The sequence below is a fragment of the Sciurus vulgaris genome, assembly GCF_902686455.1.
Source record: "Sciurus vulgaris genome assembly, chromosome: 13".
Lineage (NCBI taxonomy): Eukaryota > Metazoa > Chordata > Mammalia > Rodentia > Sciuridae > Sciurus > Sciurus vulgaris.
In genome coordinates this window covers 53567219-53586569 of record NC_136474.1, presented here as the reverse complement: position 1 = coordinate 53586569, position 19351 = coordinate 53567219, and the positions used below count along the sequence as shown (strand labels likewise).

At 35.3% G+C, this 19351-nt stretch overlaps 1 protein-coding gene and 1 long non-coding RNA gene across 4 annotated transcripts in view; one reads left to right on the top strand and one right to left on the bottom strand.

Annotated features, from left to right (window-relative positions):
* CHST9 (carbohydrate sulfotransferase 9) overlaps positions 1-19351 on the top strand; it is a 267638-nt gene that overhangs the window by 11154 nt on the left and 237133 nt on the right. The window lies entirely within an intron of this gene.
* Positions 11061-16281, bottom strand: LOC306642491. Of its 2 annotated transcripts, XR_013758545.1 has the most exons (4): positions 16047-16281; positions 13841-13943; positions 13057-13134; positions 11061-11966 (listed from the first exon to the last, which is right to left on the bottom strand). It is a non-coding gene; the product is annotated as an uncharacterized lncRNA (long non-coding RNA). The 2 variants fall into 2 exon arrangements; XR_013758546.1 differs by lacking the exon at positions 13057-13134.

The window sequence follows — 19351 nt, the reverse complement described above, 5'->3', positions numbered from 1 at the left end:
AAAAATTCTGCATCACTGAGGCTTACAAGCTGATAATGGGAAGAAATGACAGAATTATAATGCTGTTTTTGCAACCACCATTGCAAGAAAAATCAAAAGATGTTCCAGTATTGGGTGAATGGTTCCTGGGGACAGGATGTTCACACAAATCACTTATTAATTATAAAAGAGGGAAAAGTACCTTTATAAGAAGTCTGACAGAAACCAAACAAACCAAATGATCAAACTTGACATCACAAAAATGAGATCATGTGCCTTTTAATATGGTGCATGGAAAAGGATACACTCACTTCTGCAGTATTCTGTTAAAAAAAAAAGTTTCACTATAACCAAATTCTGTGAAAATAATCAGACAAATTCATCTCGGTAGGTGTTCATCAATACAATCAACCTGGACACTTCAGAAATGTCAATGTTATTCTTAAAATAAGAGAGTCTAGGCAGTTGTGCAGGACTAAAGAAGACTTAGAGACCTGGCAACTAATTGCAAGGCATTCTTTCTGACTGAATTCTGGGTAGGGGGGAGCTGTAAAGGATGATAATGGAACAACTGGAGAAATGGTCTATACAGCAACAGCATGACATGAATGTAACATCCATGTTAAATTTCCTTAATGTGTGATAATCATATTGGAGTTATGTTGGAGAATATGTCTTTGGGGAAGGGGTATACTTAAAAGTATTTAGAGATGAAATTTCATGAGCACCACAACTTACTTTCTCATGCTTCAGCAAAAATATTTTTTTAAAGTGTGAGAGAGATAAGCAGATATGATAAATGTCAACAATTGTTTAATGTAGATTCAGTTTGTGGAGTATTCATTATATTATTGCCAGTCTTCTGCATGCTAGGCAATTTTCAAAATAAAAAATAGAAAATATTATATGATTCTGAGCCAACTGTCCAAATGATGAGATAATTTTCATATATTGAAGTGCGCTGACATGTTCAAAAGTTGTTTAGCCAATTAGTATTCTCTAAAGTAGCTCAATCTCTTTCTTCAGCATTCCATAATAATGCTACAAGTTATATTTAGATACTTAAGAAAAAAACTATCCTTAAAAGAACACATTTCGGGTGATATAGGAGTTAAAGCTAAAGATGATAGCATTAAAAATATTAAAGCACTCTTTTTTCTTTTTCTCATATATGAGAACTTTTCAAAATGGGAAACCTTAAGGGCCAATTAGGCATCATTTCCTTCTATGATGTTGCTCCTAAACATTGGTGCTTGCCCACAAAACTAAGTCTAAGTTTACTGATGACTTTTACTAAAATATGTCCAACCTAGCAGAATGCAATGTGTAGTGTAGAAAAAAAATGGTGACACTTGATAAGAGAAGGAACTGGAATTTTTGAAAAATCTGAAAAAACTGGTCTCTTGATACTGCCAACCTATACTGTCCTAAATTTCACTATGGTAGGACCTATTGAAAACATTTGTATACATATATGTGGTGTGTGTGTGTGTGTACATGTGTGAGAGAGAGAGAGAGAGAGTATGTAGTTCATTTGCACCTTGTATTAAGACAAATATCAGTAATTCATTTGAACTTGGTATTGTTTTAATAAGGGGAAAATTCTAAAATTGTTATGGGGAAGGAGCTATCTTTAGGAAGTTTTGATTATCTTCAAATAAAGGTAGTAATAGCTTTGCTCAGACCCCATCACCCTCTGCTACTCCCCAGCCTCTCACCTTTGTGTTAGTGGTAAAACAGAGTACCAGGATATCCACAATGCTACTGAGAGTTTTAAGACCTGAGAAAACTGGATGGAATTGAATTTAGTGATCTTATTAAACTTTTAATATATTTTATTTCCTATTTTTTCAAAAAGTTCCAAGACCATGAATAACAAGTGAAAAGTTTGAATTTACAGCAATAGGGAAGGCAGACTTCCATACAGAATTTGGCATTAAAAGAGAGCAGCTATGCAAACAATTTGTGTAGGTAATTATTGGCTGGAAGCTATTTGTACTCTAAGTTTATTGCATATACACATATGATAATAAGACTTTGCACAAATGGAAACTTTTGATAATAAATCCATGTAAAAGATTGTGCCTTGGGGAATAATTCTAGATGTTATGAGTATATTTAAATTCCCTGCAAACAATGTAGATTTCCAGACCAAGTAAGAACCCATTTTTCATTCATGATATTTAATAGGTCATTGTACCTAAAGTCTTGGAAAGGACAAATAGAATAGACGATGGAAAATGTAGCAGTTCTATTTATACATGTATTAAAACCTTGCAACCACAAAAGAAATTGCAAAGTAGAACTGTAGATCTTGTCACCATCAATAAACTAAATATAGTCAAAATCATAATTATCAGAAATAAATACCAAATTTTTACCTGAGAAGTCCTCTTGTCTTCACATATTGGAGTCACTGATTAACTGGGGTCTTTGTGGTGTCTACTTAGTCACTTAGAAAAAGCACTAGTAGAATAAAAAAAACATCAGTAAAATAAAATCTGGAACAGCTGTGTTCTCTGCATGAATCCAGTACATTTATAACACTTGATGGAATTGTACACTTCTCCAAGTTTCACTATATGTTGACAAAATAAAATGTAGTATCCTTCCATTCCCCTTTCTCATTTTAGATTTTCATTTTATTTTTATTACTATGTTGTATTTCATATTTTGATGAAAGCAGTTCTCAAAACTCAGTCTTTTCATGAATGTTTTCATCTCTGACTTATTTTGGTTTATATTGCAGAGAGTTAGATTTCATTATTAAGAAGTTTATTCTAGAAGGACTCATTGTGGACTCTTCTTCCTGATTTTTCATGCCTAATCCATATCTCCTCTACCTCTACCCTTTCCCCTTGTCTCCAGTCCATCAGCCTTTTTCTGATAGTTTTCCACTCTTGAAGAAGATCAACAAGGGGACATGGTCAAAGGTGGTAGGTATCCTGGGCTCCCTACGAGTCTAGTATGGGTCTTGTCTAGAGTACAGTGGCCCACCAAGATTATTTCATTTGCCCTCAAGTTAGAACATTCAGATGCTTGTAACTCTGTGTCATGATTGGGTGGTCACAGCTTTCTATCCATTTTCTCCCCTAGTATCTTCAGCAGGAAGAAGAGTTAATAAAAGTAGTAGGTGGCTGTGTTATTTTCTTCAGCCCCCATGTCCCCAGACACTCTGAGTTTCAACAGGGAAATATATGCTTCCCACATAGCTATTTATGCCCTGGAGCACACTAAAGTTCCAACCTAAAGTTTTCTGGACAGACTTTTGAGACTATATTGTTCTTATAGAAATCTACGTCCAGGTTTGAGAATGGATTAGTCAATCCATATCTTTTTCTTGTTTCCCTCCAAATTTTACAGAATTCTTCAGGTATGCTTTACAGTTATTGGTTAATTCTTGTTGTTTACTTGTTTAGCTCAAAATGGAGTTCTTTTCCTATTTTTCATACTTAGTATTTTTTATTATATTTCAAAGAAAAAATGAGTAAAAAAGGCTTACTTCATTACCAGATATTTCAGAATTCTAGTCACTAACTTATTTGCATTAAATATTGTATTAAATACACAAATTGCATAAACTGACAATTCAAAAAATAATAAAAAATAAACTCTTATGATGTATCTACTCTGAAGCTTAAGAGAAAGAATATTTTCCATATCCTTGAAGTGTCCTGCTTCTGTCCGGAGACATTAACCACTGTGATCAACACAGCATCTCAGCCGTTTCATACAGTGAAGGTTTATTTCACACCCAAGTCACAATCTAATGATGATCAGAGAAAACATTCTGTTCCAGGAAGTCATTCAGGGATCCATGTAATTTTCCTTAACAGTTCTGCAGCCTTTCTGCACCTTGAAGTTTTCCACTGTTTCCTCTGCAAATAGGAGAATAGAAAGATAATGTGAGGAATTTTTAAGATGTTTGTAGGAAGCAGACCTGAACGTGGTGTGGTCAATATGAATATGACTTTAATTCATATTCCATCATATTCCAAGGGGGACAGAAATAGTGACTGCCTTTGAGTTCAGGAGGAAGAGGAAGGGAGGATTTAGGGAACAATATTGTCTCTGCCACATCCTCTGCGTACTCCTGTCATTCTCTCCTGCAAGAAGTAACTAACTGCTTACATTTTAGGTTAATGATTCACTTGTTTTACATATGTGCACAACTCAAACAAAATCTTGTTTAATTTTTTCTACCTTTGACCTTTAATAAAAATATTCATACTGTTCATATATGTGACTTGGTTTTGTTTTGAATTTTATTATTTGAAAATAATACATGTTTTCTAAAAGTTGGAAATAATATATAGAATGTGTCCATTACATAATGTTTAAAATCTATTTTTCCACTCTTTTCCTCTTGCTGATTTGGAGTCATGTTCTATCAATTACTGAAGGAGATGTATTTAAAACTATGCCAACTTAGTAAAAATATCAATTTTAATGATGGATTTATCCATATCTTTTGGTCTTTCTGTCATTTTTGCCTTATATTTTTGAAGTCATGCTATTATGGGTACCCAAATGTAGGACTGTTATATATTTCTAGTGCATTTTATGTTTTATTAAAGTGTAGTCACTCTATCTGTGTATTGCATTAATCTTAGCATCTGTTTTGTCTGACTTGGTATAGCTACCATATTTCACCACATAATTACCACAGATTTTAGGCCAAAATTTTTTGCAAGAAAGTGAGGTGTGGCCATTATGTGAAACCTTTTTTTAAAAAAGTTATGCTGGTATTACTTTAAAATCATTTATTACTAAACTGTCTTCAGTGCAAGAATAGGATGCATGTAATACTCATGAATATACGTTAAAATCGAATAGTCCAAATCAATGCATACCATTTCTTTGTGACAGTTTAGCAAACATTTTTCTGGTCTGAAAAAAAAAAAAAGTTGACATGTTAGTTGTTATTGATTTATACATCATAGTTGAAATATTACACTTGAAAACATTTACTACAGTGTTGGGAAGTATAGACTTGTAATATTTAATCTTCTATGCGAAAGATCCTGTCCCACTGCCATTGGTTTTGTTATCTGATGCATAACCCTCAGCACCGTTCACATATGACAAGTTTACCCTTAGTAATGGAAACGCTGGACAGACCATGCAAACTGGCTTTTGGAAATATATTGATAGTGTGTGAGAGCTGAGAGAAGCCTAGGCTCACCGCTGGAGGTGGGTTGAGAGGACAAATGAGCATCCACATGCCACTGGTGAATATATGGTTGCCATTTGCTTTCTAAACTATATGAGGAACAGAATTATACCATGTGACAATTATTAAGGTTATAAACCGATTTGGGGGCTGAAAAATGGTGCAATAATTATTCAGTGACAATGATTATGCAGTGAAATAGGGTACACCAACATGCCATTCGTAGTCCTTGGTTAATATTAATACATTCTCTGTCTGTTTACTTTCAATTGTCTTCATGTTTTAAGGTTGTCTCTTATACATTATATCTAGTTGGATTTTGAAAAATTCCATTCTGATAATATTTATTTATTAGCTAAAGAGTGTTTGCCTTTTCACTTTTATTGTGATTACAAATCTATTTGAGCTTATTTCTGCTCTCATTTTATATTCCTACTCTACTTTTCCAATAGCTCTTATTTTTCTTTCTTTTCTTGCCTTTTATGGTAACCATACAACATCTCATATGCCTTCTTACCAAATAATAAATACTGGAATTCTTTCATTTTGATCACTGCTCTTCTGACGTTTAGGCTATTGCTTTATTTGCATGAATTAGAACCTATTGTTTTTATAAATAGTAAATATTTTAGATTTCTCCATGTGGTTACCATTTGATTTGCTCAGCATTCCTTCAGTCTTCCCTTTCATTCTAAATCTTGAAAGACAGCTTTTCCAGGTCTGGGAATCTGTAGCGGTTGCAGTTTAGTGTCTTATAACTAAGTTTAACCTAATTTTTTTCCTTTCCTACAAAAGTAGAAATACTTTTCCTGAAGCTAGAAATGTCTTGCTCTTCTGTTTGCTGAAGATTCTAAGTTCTTGACACACACTGAAGCAGACTCTTCATCATTGTCTAAATATCCTATCTAGGATGTTCAAACAACTCATCTACCAGTTTCACCTACGAAGAAATCTCCCCCAATCCTCTGTCCTGCTCCGGTTTGACATATTTGCCTCCCTGCCAAGCCTGTTTTACCGTGGTCAGTCATCCTTTCTTTACCAACACAAAACTATTTCTCATCTCATTCCTGTTTTGGACCTACTGCTTTTTGTACCCCTTTTCTTCCCTTGCTTTGTTAGGTCCTCCTGTGGATTTTGGGGAGGTCAATTTTTTCAAGAATTTGTCTGAAAATGTTTGTTGCACGTAAACCCTTGATTGAGATTTCAGTAGACTTTGGTAGCTTGTAATAGAATTTTAAGTGAAAATAATTTTTCTGGAGAATCTTGAAAGCATTCTTTCTCCATGACCTTATTCTAGATTGCAGTGTCACTAATGACAAATCTGAACTATTCTGTTCCTCAATCCTCTGAATGGAATCTATATGTTTCTGTCTGACAGAAGACACAATCTTGTCTTTATTCTTAGTGTACTGAAATGTCAAGATGATGCCCCAGGATGTGTTTATTTCCTATCCATTGTGTTAAATCCTTGATGATCTCGGAATCTGGAAACTCATGCCCTTCAGTTCCTTCAAGTTTTCTTGAATTATATCACTAACGATCATCTGCATTTTGATTTCCCGGTTCTCACCATCTAGAATTCTTATTATTTAGATGCTGACTTTATTAGATTAGCCCCATTTCCTGACTTTTTTTTCCCTATTCAATTTTTCAACTCTTTGTCCCCTAGTACTGTTTTCTGAAAAATCACTTTATCTCCTAAATATAATGAGTTTTTCATTTGGTTTCATTTTTTATTTGTAAGAGTTTTTATTGCTCTCTGCTTTCTTTCCTTTCTATTAACTATAGTGTCCTGGGGAACATGGTGCACATTTCCTGGGTTTTATGGCACACAGCATCTTGCTTCTTGTTATCTATGGAAACACTTTGACTTCAGCTTTTATGATCTTTTAAGTTAGTTATCACTCCTCTGTGCTCCACATTCTAAAACTTTATGATTCTCTCTCTTTTATAATCATCTTCTCCTTCTTATCTACATCTTTGCCACTCTATTTCTCTTCTATTTTAGAGGGACTTGAGCAAGGAATAGAGATCAGTGCTAGGTCCAGTCTGCCCCCATTTAACTAGAAATCCTCTGCATCAATTAGCTAACTAAATGAACTAAATTTGACCAGTATATTCTTAGCTTTAAAACATCAATAGTTATTTATAAATTTTATAGTATCTTGAGATTGCTCAATACTTTTCTACATGTTTTGTTATATTTCTCACTTATTTTTCTGGAATATTAATTTTCAGAGTTACATATTATTCTGCTTTGATTGTTGGCATGATGTTAGGCTTCTCTCAACATATTTATATTTATTTCTATAACTCTCTTATGGAAATAAATACAATTTATTCTTCAAAATTTTTAACCTGAGTCCTGTGTTGTGATGTATTCTTGAAGTATACCTCAAGAGTTTACTAGATGATTTTGGTCAGATATTTTTGCAGCTTTAGTTTATTTTTCTCTTTAAAATCAAGATTCCTAGATTAGCACCTTTACTGCTTTAGTTCATGCTGTTTTGCTATTAAATGGTTGCAGGCTAACCACATATGGGCTAAAATGTGAAACAAGGAATATATAGTAAAACTCAATAAATATGCATATGTGATTGCTTGAAGCTAGCAATGATGCTTGGCTCACAAACTTCACTATCCATAAGAAACAAATCATATTCATTTTAGAACATGCATATACCTGTACTGTTTTATGAAGTTTTATGTTAGCCATAGAATTTTATTATTGTGAGGAAAGCTGTATTATTCTTTTTTATAAAAGAAATTATATAATAACAACACACGAGACATCTAGATAATATATAATGAAGAAAAAAAAATCAATCTCCCAAATAGGTATATTGATTGTCTAGCTAATCATTAACAGAAATAACTACCCAACATGTCTGGCATTAGGAAGCTGTATTCTCCTTAAATATAATAACTCCTCAAGGATTTTATTGTTCCTGTAATGAACAGATGGGGGAATTTTAAAATGATGCTATATATAGGCGACAACATATAAAACACTTCTTACATAGATAAGAACCAATAGCCACAGGAGTTATGTTTTATTGACTCACTGTAAAAATATTTATTTAGACATATATGTAGACAATTTGTTCACTATGGAGCTGTGCCAAACTCTTTGCCTAAATTATCTATATCAGGAATTTGTTGCATAGATATCATCTTAGTTATTTGACATTAAGTAAATGCAGAGATGGCTATTTTTACTGTAAAAATTGACATTCCAAAACCAGTTTGACCCATTCTGCTTTATATTGCAGCTAACATTCTAATTTGAATCACTGTTTGTATAAGAAGCAACTGGGAGAGATCAAAATGACTTTCTGACATTTCATTGCCAGTACCTTTTAAATGCTGCTGGGTTTTGTTTATTTGTTTTCCATTTCCAAAAGTGGAAATATTGCTATGGAACTGTGTTTCTATCTTTCTGTCTTGTTTTGCCCTCTTTTTGGAAGACCTTGCTTTTGTCAGTCATAATACCTCACCAAATTCACTAGATTTTAGGAAGTATACTATGTTCCTCTGAAAGGCACTGTGTTGTCAACATGAAAAATTTATATCCTGTTTTCATTGAAATGAATACAAAAATTTAAATTATTATTATGAGTATCCAAAGTACCTCATTATTATTTAAGGTTAAGGGACACACACACACACACACACACACACACACACACACACACACACACACACCATCTTTTCTTACTGCACACTACAGTAAACACATTTTTTTTTTTTTTAATTTTGTGACACTTCAGACTAATGGTAGGGCTAGAAATTCCTCATCTTTCAGTTCTGGTCATCCAAATTCTTTGGTCTTTTAAAGTTTTTCTCTCAATATGTTCCACATTAACCAAGTCATCTTTTCTGATCTCATCTTTTTCTGCTTGTTTTCATTTTTATTTTTTTCTACCATATTTGATAGTAACCCCTACTGTTTCTTAAGTCCATTCCCTCTGTGCTTGTTTTAATGTATATTAAATGTTTGTTCATTTAATGTTCAGTGATAATATCCTGTGTTGGTTTCTAATCACAGATTTTTCATGATCTGCTTCCTATTGCACAGTCCTTTCCTTCTGAGTTTCTTTTAGATCCTGTATGCACTATTACTTGGACTAAAGGAAACCCCTGAGCCTCTAACCTGTACCCTGTTTTATGCTCCCATTTTCTCTGTGGACTCTCTTGAGTTTAACCATCATTTTTATGGTGCCTATTCTCATAACACCATTTGTCCATTCAATTGTGCCTGGATTATTGTATCTACTTCAGAGCCTTGCATTTAAAGAAAAGCATTAACAAATCAAATATGTCTGGAGAGGATGATTAAATTGATTGAATGTTTTTAAACCATGTCCCATGAGGAATGGCTGAAGGAATTGTGTATATTTATTGTTTATCCTGGAGTAAAAAAGATTGAGGGTAGACAGGATAATTGTTTTCAATAATTGGAAAGTCTGTCATGTAAAGGAGGGAACAGATTTGTTATGAGTTGTTCTACAAACTCCACTAGAACCAACTTATGCAAATTGTGAAGAGATATGTTACAATATTCTCTAAAAAGTATCAGGGATTAAAGCCTACTTGTTTGACTTTTCCTACAGTGTCCAACAAGGGCTTTAGTCCTACTGGGGCTTAATGGATATTGATTGATTGAATCAAATTAACATGAACTGAAAAACTAAACCTCTCTAACAGTAAAAATAGAATGCTTTTTGAAGTAAAAAATCCAGTCTTTCAACAAATCTTTATTGATTATCTATAATACAGCTATCTCTGTGCCTGACATCAGAATATTAGAAGATTCATATCTTAATATTGTAGAGCACTTTTGTGGGTAAGGCATTCTTCTAAATATTTTCACATGATATTTCACAGCAACCTCACATGGTATGTATTTTAATCTTTCCCAGTTAGATATAAGGAAACTGAGGCACACAGAAGTCATATAATGAGTTGTTTCACAAGGCTGAGAAGTGACCAAGCTATAACCTAAACCAGGCAGGCAGGCTCCAAGATCTGCATCCTTAACCACTATGATAAACTGCCTCCCATAATGAAAGACAAGCATATTGGGGAATTGGAACATAATCCGGTCTAGTCCATTCTCTGGGGATTCCTTGATGAATGTCTATGCTGACTCTGTCCAAATGCCTTTGGTCTTCTTGCCTTTCAATCCAGTCTGCACTCTGTCTCCATGTGATCTTTCCCAAATGCAAATGCAATCATTCCACTCCCCTCAACCCTTCCATTGGTTGCCATGTTCACAGGACAAAGCTAATCTCCACAGGTTAGACACCAAAGTCCTCTAAGGTCCTTCTCCACCTATACCTCTTCCTTCATCTCTCCCTGAACCCTAAACAAGACTATGCAGTTAAATGAGTCTGTTATGCAGATTTATCATTTGGGGAGAAAACAGAGTTAATGTGGGGATTAATCAATATAAAATGTTTAAAACTGCTTGGAATGGAATAACTACTCAAGAAATGTTAGCATATTTATTTCCATCTACTTCCGATGATCCTGCAAGAATTGCAGTACACAAAGTTCAGTTTATTCCTTAGTTCTCCCCTTGTGTGGACAATTGCTTTGTAATAGATTGAGAAATAAAGCAAATTTGTTGGCTCACCTAATTAATTCAGAGGCAGAGTGGATGCAGAGTCCAGTTATGGCATTTCCTCTGCTTTTCTGTAAACTTTTCTGCTTTGCCTTCTTCTATGCTGACTTGTTTTTCAGATTGACTTTCATCAGGGCAACCAGAGGACTTCCGGCCAGCAATAGCAAGAGCTACATTTGACTTTCTTGCTCACGTTCACAAGGAAAGAAAATATTACTTCCTATAACCATTCAGTGAAAGCTCTGAGCTTCATTCTGAGTAAATCACCTGCCAAATAATCACTGTGGCCAGGGAAACCCAGAGTCAGCCAGTATAGTGAGTTGAGTGGTGACCCCCAGGAAATATGTCCACATCCTGACCCCAGACCCTATGACCTTATTTGGACAAAGGGTCTCCGCTATTGAACTTAGGTTAAGGATCTTGAGATGAGATCCCCCTGGATTATCTGGGTGAGCAGTAAGTATCTTTGTAAGAGACAGAGGGGAGACACAAAGGAAAAGGTGATGTAATGTCAGAGTCAGAGACTGTATCTAGGCGATCACATGCCCATAGTCACTAGAAGTCCACAAAGCTAGGAAGGATTCTCTCCTCTCCTTTTCTCTAAGGGGATCATGACCCTAATTACACCTTGAATTCAGACTTCTGATCTCCAGAACTGTGAAAGAATAAATTGCTGTTGTCTTAAGCCACCAAATTTGTGATAATTTGTTATGGCAGTCACAGAAAAGCAATTAAGTGGCCATATCTGGGCCAACTATTTTGATAAGAAGAATAGGATTTGCTGTTAGGATTACACAATTTCAGGCCTGTGCATGGATCTGGAGTGGGGACAAGCCATTCTAAACTATGTAACTTCCACAGAAGAGCAGAAGGGTATTAGAGAGGCAACACCATATCCACTTCAATATCTCTACTTCCAATTTCTATTTTACCCATTGCTCTTGGTTATAGAAGAGTGGATCCCAACCATGGATTGTAAGCCATCTTTTATTCAGCATTTCTTATATTACACTATTATCTCTAACAATAACTAAAATCCAATCATTTCATTTGACTGGCTAATCCCTTAGCCAATCCATAATAGTCTCCTAGCTCATCTGTCATATCCCTTACTGATAACTCCTTCAATTCATTTTAGATGTGGCCACTCAAACCCACACCACTTTCTTGTACCTCCATAGTCAAAACCTAGAATTAAAAAAAAAAAAAAGTTTAAGGACTCCCTCTATCTTCATCGATCCCTTCAGTAAAATGCAGTGGGTTCTATATGTACTTTGCATGTTTGCTTAATGTGATCCAATGATTCTCAATAAGTGTTTGTTAATGATAGTTCTGGTGCTTCTTGACTGGCATAAATACATGCTAAAAATTCTTATGATTGCCTATAAATAAATGTAAAATACAATACTATTTTTTTCACCCATCTTGAGCATTTTGAAATATTTAAAACTTTAAAATCTAGTTCAGACTAGGGAACAAGTAAAGTCAAAAGATGGAATGAACAGTCCATTCAGCAATAATCTCTGCATCCTGCCCCCAAGACAACCAACTATTTGTAGGGGTCTTTGGTTTTAACTTTATGTAGTCTTTGAAGATAGGCTATTGTTTCTTAAAAGAGAGACCTCTATGTTGAATGCTAGAATGTAAAATATGAGTTTAAAACTTTTTCTTCTAAAACAAAGAATATGAGGGCAAAGCCTTGTCTTGTTAAAAATTTTAATTCTAATTGGATCTTAATTGCAATGACTAAAAGCAGAAGGTACCTGTTAAATAAATTACACAGGGAATCTAAGCAATGGGATATATAAGAAAGCACCTACAAATTAGTGTCTAGTAAAGAAATGTATTTCTGTGTTGGTATGACAAAACACTCTGAACAGTTAGGCAATTACAAGAAGAGACCATGAAACACTAAACCTGAAAAGTCATTTGAAAAATATTCATTATTCCATCCATTCATAGCAATTTTAACCGTCTTCCTTCAAAATGATATTTCGTAATGGTATTGTACTGTGTTAGTTTCTTTTTCTCCTTTTTGTTTCCTTCTAAAACAAATGATCACAAATTTGGTGACTGAAAAACTACACAAATTTATGATTCTATAATTCTGTAGGTCAGAAGTAAGATATGAGTTGAAAATCAAGCTTTAGCAGAGCTGGCTTCTTTTCTTGGCTCTAAGTGGGATCATTTCTTGTCCTTCCCAACTTCTAGGAACCCTGGATTTTTTTGACTCATGGTTCCCTTCTCCCATCTCCAAAAATAACGAAGGTGAACAGACCTTCTCATGTCCCCCTACTGCGGACTCCTCTTCTGTTTCCCTCTTCCAGTCTTCAGGACCCTTGGGCTGAGATGGGGCCTACCAGACAATTCAGAATAATAATCTCGATATGTTCAGGTCAGGCAACTTCTTTCCATCTGCCACCTCAGTTCTTCATCACCATATATAGTGACGTATTTAGAGGCCACAGTGATGAGAAGATGGACCTTTTGGAGTGGGGTCATTATTCTGCCTTCTACCTCTGTTAAGTTCCAGATCTTGATAATTGCACTGTGAATATGTAAGATGTTAATCATTGGAGGAAGCTGGGTACAGGTTTTCAGGAGTCTGCTATTTTCACATCTAAATGAATCTAAAATTATTTCAAAATGAAAGCTTTAAAAAAAACTTGTGGGAGGAATGGGTGAAACATATAGACATGCTTGTGGAATTTCAGGAATTATAGTGATTATGATGAACTGCTAATGGTCACACTGGTAGTTAGTGGCTGAAACTAGAAACCTCATGACCTCACTCCTTAGTAATAGAATGTAGTAATAAAATGGATAACAGTAGATCTACTTAGCTTCTAAAATAGTAAATAAATGAAGTAATAAGTAGTAACTCAAGGTTGGGCTGAGGGTGTAGCTCAGTGGCAGAATACATGCTTAGCATGCAGGAGGTCCTGGGTTCAATGCCTTGCACCAAAAAAAAAAAAAAAAAAAAAAAAAAAGTTTTTTTATCACTGTGACCAAAACACTTGACCAGAATAATTTCAAGGAGGAAGAGTTTATTTTGCACTCACAGTTTCAGAAGTTCCATTCATGTTCAGCTGCCTCCACTGCTCTGGGCCTGAGGTGAGAAAGATCATCACAGAAGGGCAAGCTGGGTGAAAGCTGCTCACCTCACTTTTAGCCAGGAAGCAGAGAGTGGGAGGAGGAGTCAGGGTCAAAATGTATAATCCCCAAAACATGCTCCCAGTGACCCACTTCCTCCAGTCAGTCCCACCTACCTAACAGTTACCACATAGTAATCCATTCAATTATTAACCCATCAAATGGATTAATCCACTGACTGTGTTACAGCTCTCATAATCATTCACCTCCTGCATTAACACAGGAGCTTCTGGGGGACACTGCATATCCAAACCATAACAGTAATTGTAACCAGTTTTCCTTTAAAATAAGTATAATTGGAAACGTCAAATGTGATCAGGATAAGGGGAACAGTATTCAGTGGTGCTTAAAATGGTGCTTAAATTCTTATGAACACTCTAAACTTTTTAGAAAATTTGCAATTATGAAAGTTTTTTTTAATTAAAGTCCTATTTAGCTAACAAAAAATCTGTAGATGCAAGAAAGGAGGAGAGACTGAGAGAAGTTTGAATAACTTGAGGAAGTTTTATCAGAAGGAGAAGGAAGTCCTTAAAAGGGTAATTTAAAAAAAGATGTATCACAATTTCAATGATGAAATGTTTACCAGTATATGCCAATAAAAATACTACATATAACAACATGTGATATGTAAAAGTAGTTTTGGGTTTAATTAGTGGCCTCAAATACATTTGTGGTTTAGAAACACCTAAAATACATGAATTAATGTTCAATCCAAAACTTGGGAAAAAACAAATATTCCTTTAAAAATATAATGAAGAAAAGAACAAAAATGAGAGCACAAGCCAATAAGCAGAGTCCCAAATATAGTAGAGAAATTATGTTATACTTTTAAATAAAACAGAAAAAGCTCTAGAAAATGTGGTCAAAGAAAATAAGAGAAAAGGCACAAATGTCTAGCATTAGGACTATATACCTATAGATGTAAAAGACATCTTAAGAATCATAAGAAAATCCTGTGAACAACTTAGTGCCTATAAATTAGACAACTAACAGGAAATGATAATTGTATAGACAATGTAATTTCCCAGTTGATTTTTTAAAAAGTAAGAGTATATTGAACCAGCAGAACTAATGTTCAAGTACACACATACACAAATAAGAATGAGATCTATAACAAAATCAACATTGAATATCAGAAGTAAAATGATAGATTATCAAATAGATTTGAGCATGTTATCTCAATTGAATGGATACTTTATAGTGTATACAAAACTAAATTCCAGGTAGATTCAAGTATTTGATACAAAAAGCAGAACTTTCAAATTTGAAAGGAAATGTAAAAACATAATTTTATGATTTGAAGACAAGGAATGTCATCTCAAAAAATCATAAGCAGGGCTAGAGATATAGCTCAGTTGGTAGAGTGCTTGCCTTGCAAGCACAAGACTCTGGGTTCAATTCCCAGCACCACACACACAAAAAAAAAAGTAAAAATAAGTGACCCAAATGTAGCTTGATATTCCCATTTTCTCTCCCAGGAGTCTCTCTGAAAGAACTGCATCAAAGGGATCCCTGAACCTCTGGCTTTTAGTTGTACATAACAAATGGGAGTCACTGACAGGTCTAAGGGTAGGAGGAATTTAAGGATGGGCTGGTTATCCTCCCAGTTGCCCTCTCCAGGTTTCAGGAATAGCTCTCGGCTTTTCTTTGTTCCCTTCTAGGAGTGAGTGCTGTTACTTGTCCTTGGGTACTTGCCCTATCTCTTGCTGGTTTCTCTAGACCCTGCCCACATCTTTATAAATATTCCATTATTAAACTCTCCAGAGTTTAACTGTATAAGGTGCTTTCTCTTCAATACTCCAACTGATAAATCAAAAAGAATGATAAAACAAATTGAAAACTTTTGCTTAATAAAACAACATCCTTGTGAATGAAGAAAAGAAGGAAGGGAGAGAGGACAAAGTCACAGACAGGGAGATCTTTGCCATACCAACAAAGACAAAGAATTCATATCCAAAATACATAAAAACTACACATCAATAAGAAACTTAGGGAAGACATACAAGAAGGAAATTCATAGAAGTGAAAACCAGAATGGCAAAAACCGAACCAAACCAAACAAACAAAGAGAATTGCTAATTTTCAAGTCCTCCACAATGTCTAGTCCTTCTTAACCTCTTCTCCTTCCCTCTGGGCTGCTGTGGTTGAGAAGTGGATGGGAGATGAGGTGCTTGAGGACATCGGGATCAATACCTGTCTAGAAACTTGTCTGCAATGACTCGCTAGGGGATTTCCAGAGGAAGGAATCCCTGGGTAAAGAAATTAGGGATCAGACCCCAGTAGGGGAGCTGGTGATGGAGCAGGAACTTGGGAAGGATGGAGGGAGAAGAGAAGACTCTTGTTCTGCAGAGACAGAGGCAAAGGTGGATGGATGGGAACAGGCAGTACACTTGTCAGGGGAAGGCAGTGCATTGGTGGACTTCTTCACTGATGGCCTCTATGTGCTCAGAGGGTGGGAAGGAGATGGAGAGTGGTGCAGTTGCTATGGGAGAGGGAGAAGGCCCTCACTGCGGAGGTTCCTCAGAGGGTGAGGACTGGGAGCAGGGAGGGCATCCCAGCTTTCTTCTATGCCTAACTGCCGGAATCATTCGCTCTGATCCCCAGCTTTCCCCCAAATCCCATCACTCCCTCCCTAAAATCAGAAACTTCTGCCAAACTCAGTAACTTCTAATTTCCTTTTCTGTGAATTGCCCCTAGTTAGTAATTTATCTCTATACCGAAGTCCCCAAATACCTCTGTTGATAGCCATGATTATTTAAAAGAATAAATTTTAAAGTGTTGGAGAAAGATAATGGAGTGAAGCAATTATCTTTATATTTCTTTTCCTAATTGCGAGGGATACATCAATAGGCTATGCAAATAAAACTAAATATGTACTTTTAAAAGAGAAATGTAGATGCTATATTTCAGTATTTTAATAGTCTCTTCTTCTCCACTTAGAATTTAGGACTACAGCTTTACAAAGACGACTATAACATTTATTCACCAATTACCTGTAGTCTGTTATTAGAGCTCCAAATTCAATGCAATGAGCTGCTAAGTACCTCTTAGGCTGTGTCCGTGAGTGGGAAGAAGAGGTTGTACAAAGTCCAGGAAGCCTTTGGCCATAGAAATGCTGTAGAATGCTTGTACATAAAACAGCATTATTCCAAGTAATTTCAATCTTCAGTAGTCTGCACATTCTTGCAGGCTTGGAGGCAGATGCATGATCTCCAAATAGGTGTGTTTTCCCATCACGACTGACCCTCAGGTTTGCTTAGAGCAACACGACTGCTTCCACTGCCTCACCTTTGTTTAATGAGAGCCATTTCCTCACACCAATGTTGGGTTAATGGACTGAGATGGGAGAAAATCAAACGTATCTCTGCGTTTTACACCAGATTGCCTTTCTGCCTTGTGGCTTTAATCATTCAATCCTACTCACATCTGCCATCGTAACAGTTACGGCTTTTCCACTGTCTTCTCACCCAGGAGGGTATGTCAGGGTATGGCAACGTCTCCTGAAGAAAGGCAGGGCAAATCCTTAATCTTTTTCCAGCATCATAGGTAATAATTTTCCTCTTGCAAACCCCCAAGGAATCTTCTTTTGGCTCTTACACCACCCTTCTCACAGGTTTGTGGCTCTGTGCTGATTTATGAGTTTTCTTCTCTCCTTTCTCTTCTGAGATAAGTTTTAATTATGTAGACAGATTGTAAAAGTCTCTTTCTTCTTGTAAACAACTATTTCTTTGTTCATAGTGGATTTTGTTGAAATGGCTTCCTCCTATCTGAATCTTCTTCCATACCCAGGAATTATGTCTGTTCATGGTTTAACTGCAGCATAAGGGAAGAGCACGCTGGCTTCTTTCCACAACTTCCCTAGGGATTCAGTCTTGGAAACTTAGCACTTAAAATCTCCCTGGGGACCTGTCTTTTGTTGTACATGCCTTGAAAGACCATCATATTTTATTTTTGATTCTATACAAGAGCAAAGGTTCACCTATCAAATAAACAATATGGTAATACTTTCACTTCTACTTATTTAAAAACCTCTTTTCTTACCCAAATCAAAATTCAAAATACTTGAAATCCTCAGAAGTACTAGTGAAGTTCTTAACAGTTACCCCTTCCCCAGGGACTCCAAGTGGTTTGGAAAACTGTTTCAGATGATGTCGACGACTGCACCTCTTTATTGTGGCCCACATAAAAGTTAAAATAAAAAGAAATTACAAGGAAAACATTTTTAAAAGAGTATTTGTGATGTGACTTTTTTTTTCTTGTTCTGCATACTTCTAAAATGTTGGTTGAATATTTTTCATATTCAGATCATTCTAATTACCTGTTATAGTCATTGCTAATTCTGACCTTTTATATTACCGTTGTAGCCTAACATTTGTGTGAAAATTGGTTTGTGTGAAAATTGGTCAAAAATAGGTCAATATTGTTCTTTAACCAGTCAAGAAAATTCTCACAGCAGTTTTTAGCTTTTAACTGACACCCTGCCAAACACCTCTTAACCCCATTAAATCAATATTCTCCCTCAAAGATTCTCTTTGAAGATTTTGGGCATATTTGGAATAGAAGAGGTAGTTTTTAGACTCAGTAACATGTGTGATGTTTTCACATTGAGGAAACATGGACTCAACTCTCCTAAAAAGGAGGTGTGGCCTGTAGCCAAGGAACAGAGTCAAGATCTCTGACCATTGTTAGACAGTCATGACTTGGTCCCATTAGCCAGGCTCAGCACTCAGGTGCCTGTGGTTGACTCAGAGCAGACTTTCTTGACTTGAGTTTCACTGAAGGTGCATAAACATACTGGTATTTTATGGGAGTTTGTGTGTGTTTATATTTTTCTATAGGGAGTTGTTTGCATTTTTATTGGATTCTCAAAAATGGATGTAACTTAAGATTACATTAAATGAATTTTTTTTCTAAAAGAAAGACATTTCAGTATTTTTAAAAATAAAGTAACCTTCTATTACTGAGGTATATTTCTATAATTTGAGGTAGGTTTCAGTAATTCTGAGCTATTGTGGGAGGAGTCCTTGACTGCTGACCTTTTAAAATTTACCCTTTTAAACTTTTAACAGTTTTCAAATTCATCATGTAAATTTAAGAAATTCTGCTACTTTTGTATAAAAAGGAAATGTTAGATTAAACACCCCTTTTTTGGAACTTCATATGAAGTCAACCCTTTATCTGTGTGAATTAAACCAAGCTGAAATTGAAAATATTTGGAAAGGAAAAAATTGTGACTGTATTGAACATGTACGAACTTTTTATTTTGCATTATTCCCTTAGCAATACAAGTACAATAACTATTCTTGTACTATTAGTATTGCATTAGATACAATAAGTAATCCAGAAATAATTTAAAGTATACCAGAGGATGTGCTTAAGTTATGTGCAAATGCTATGCCATTTTTTATAAGGGACTTGAG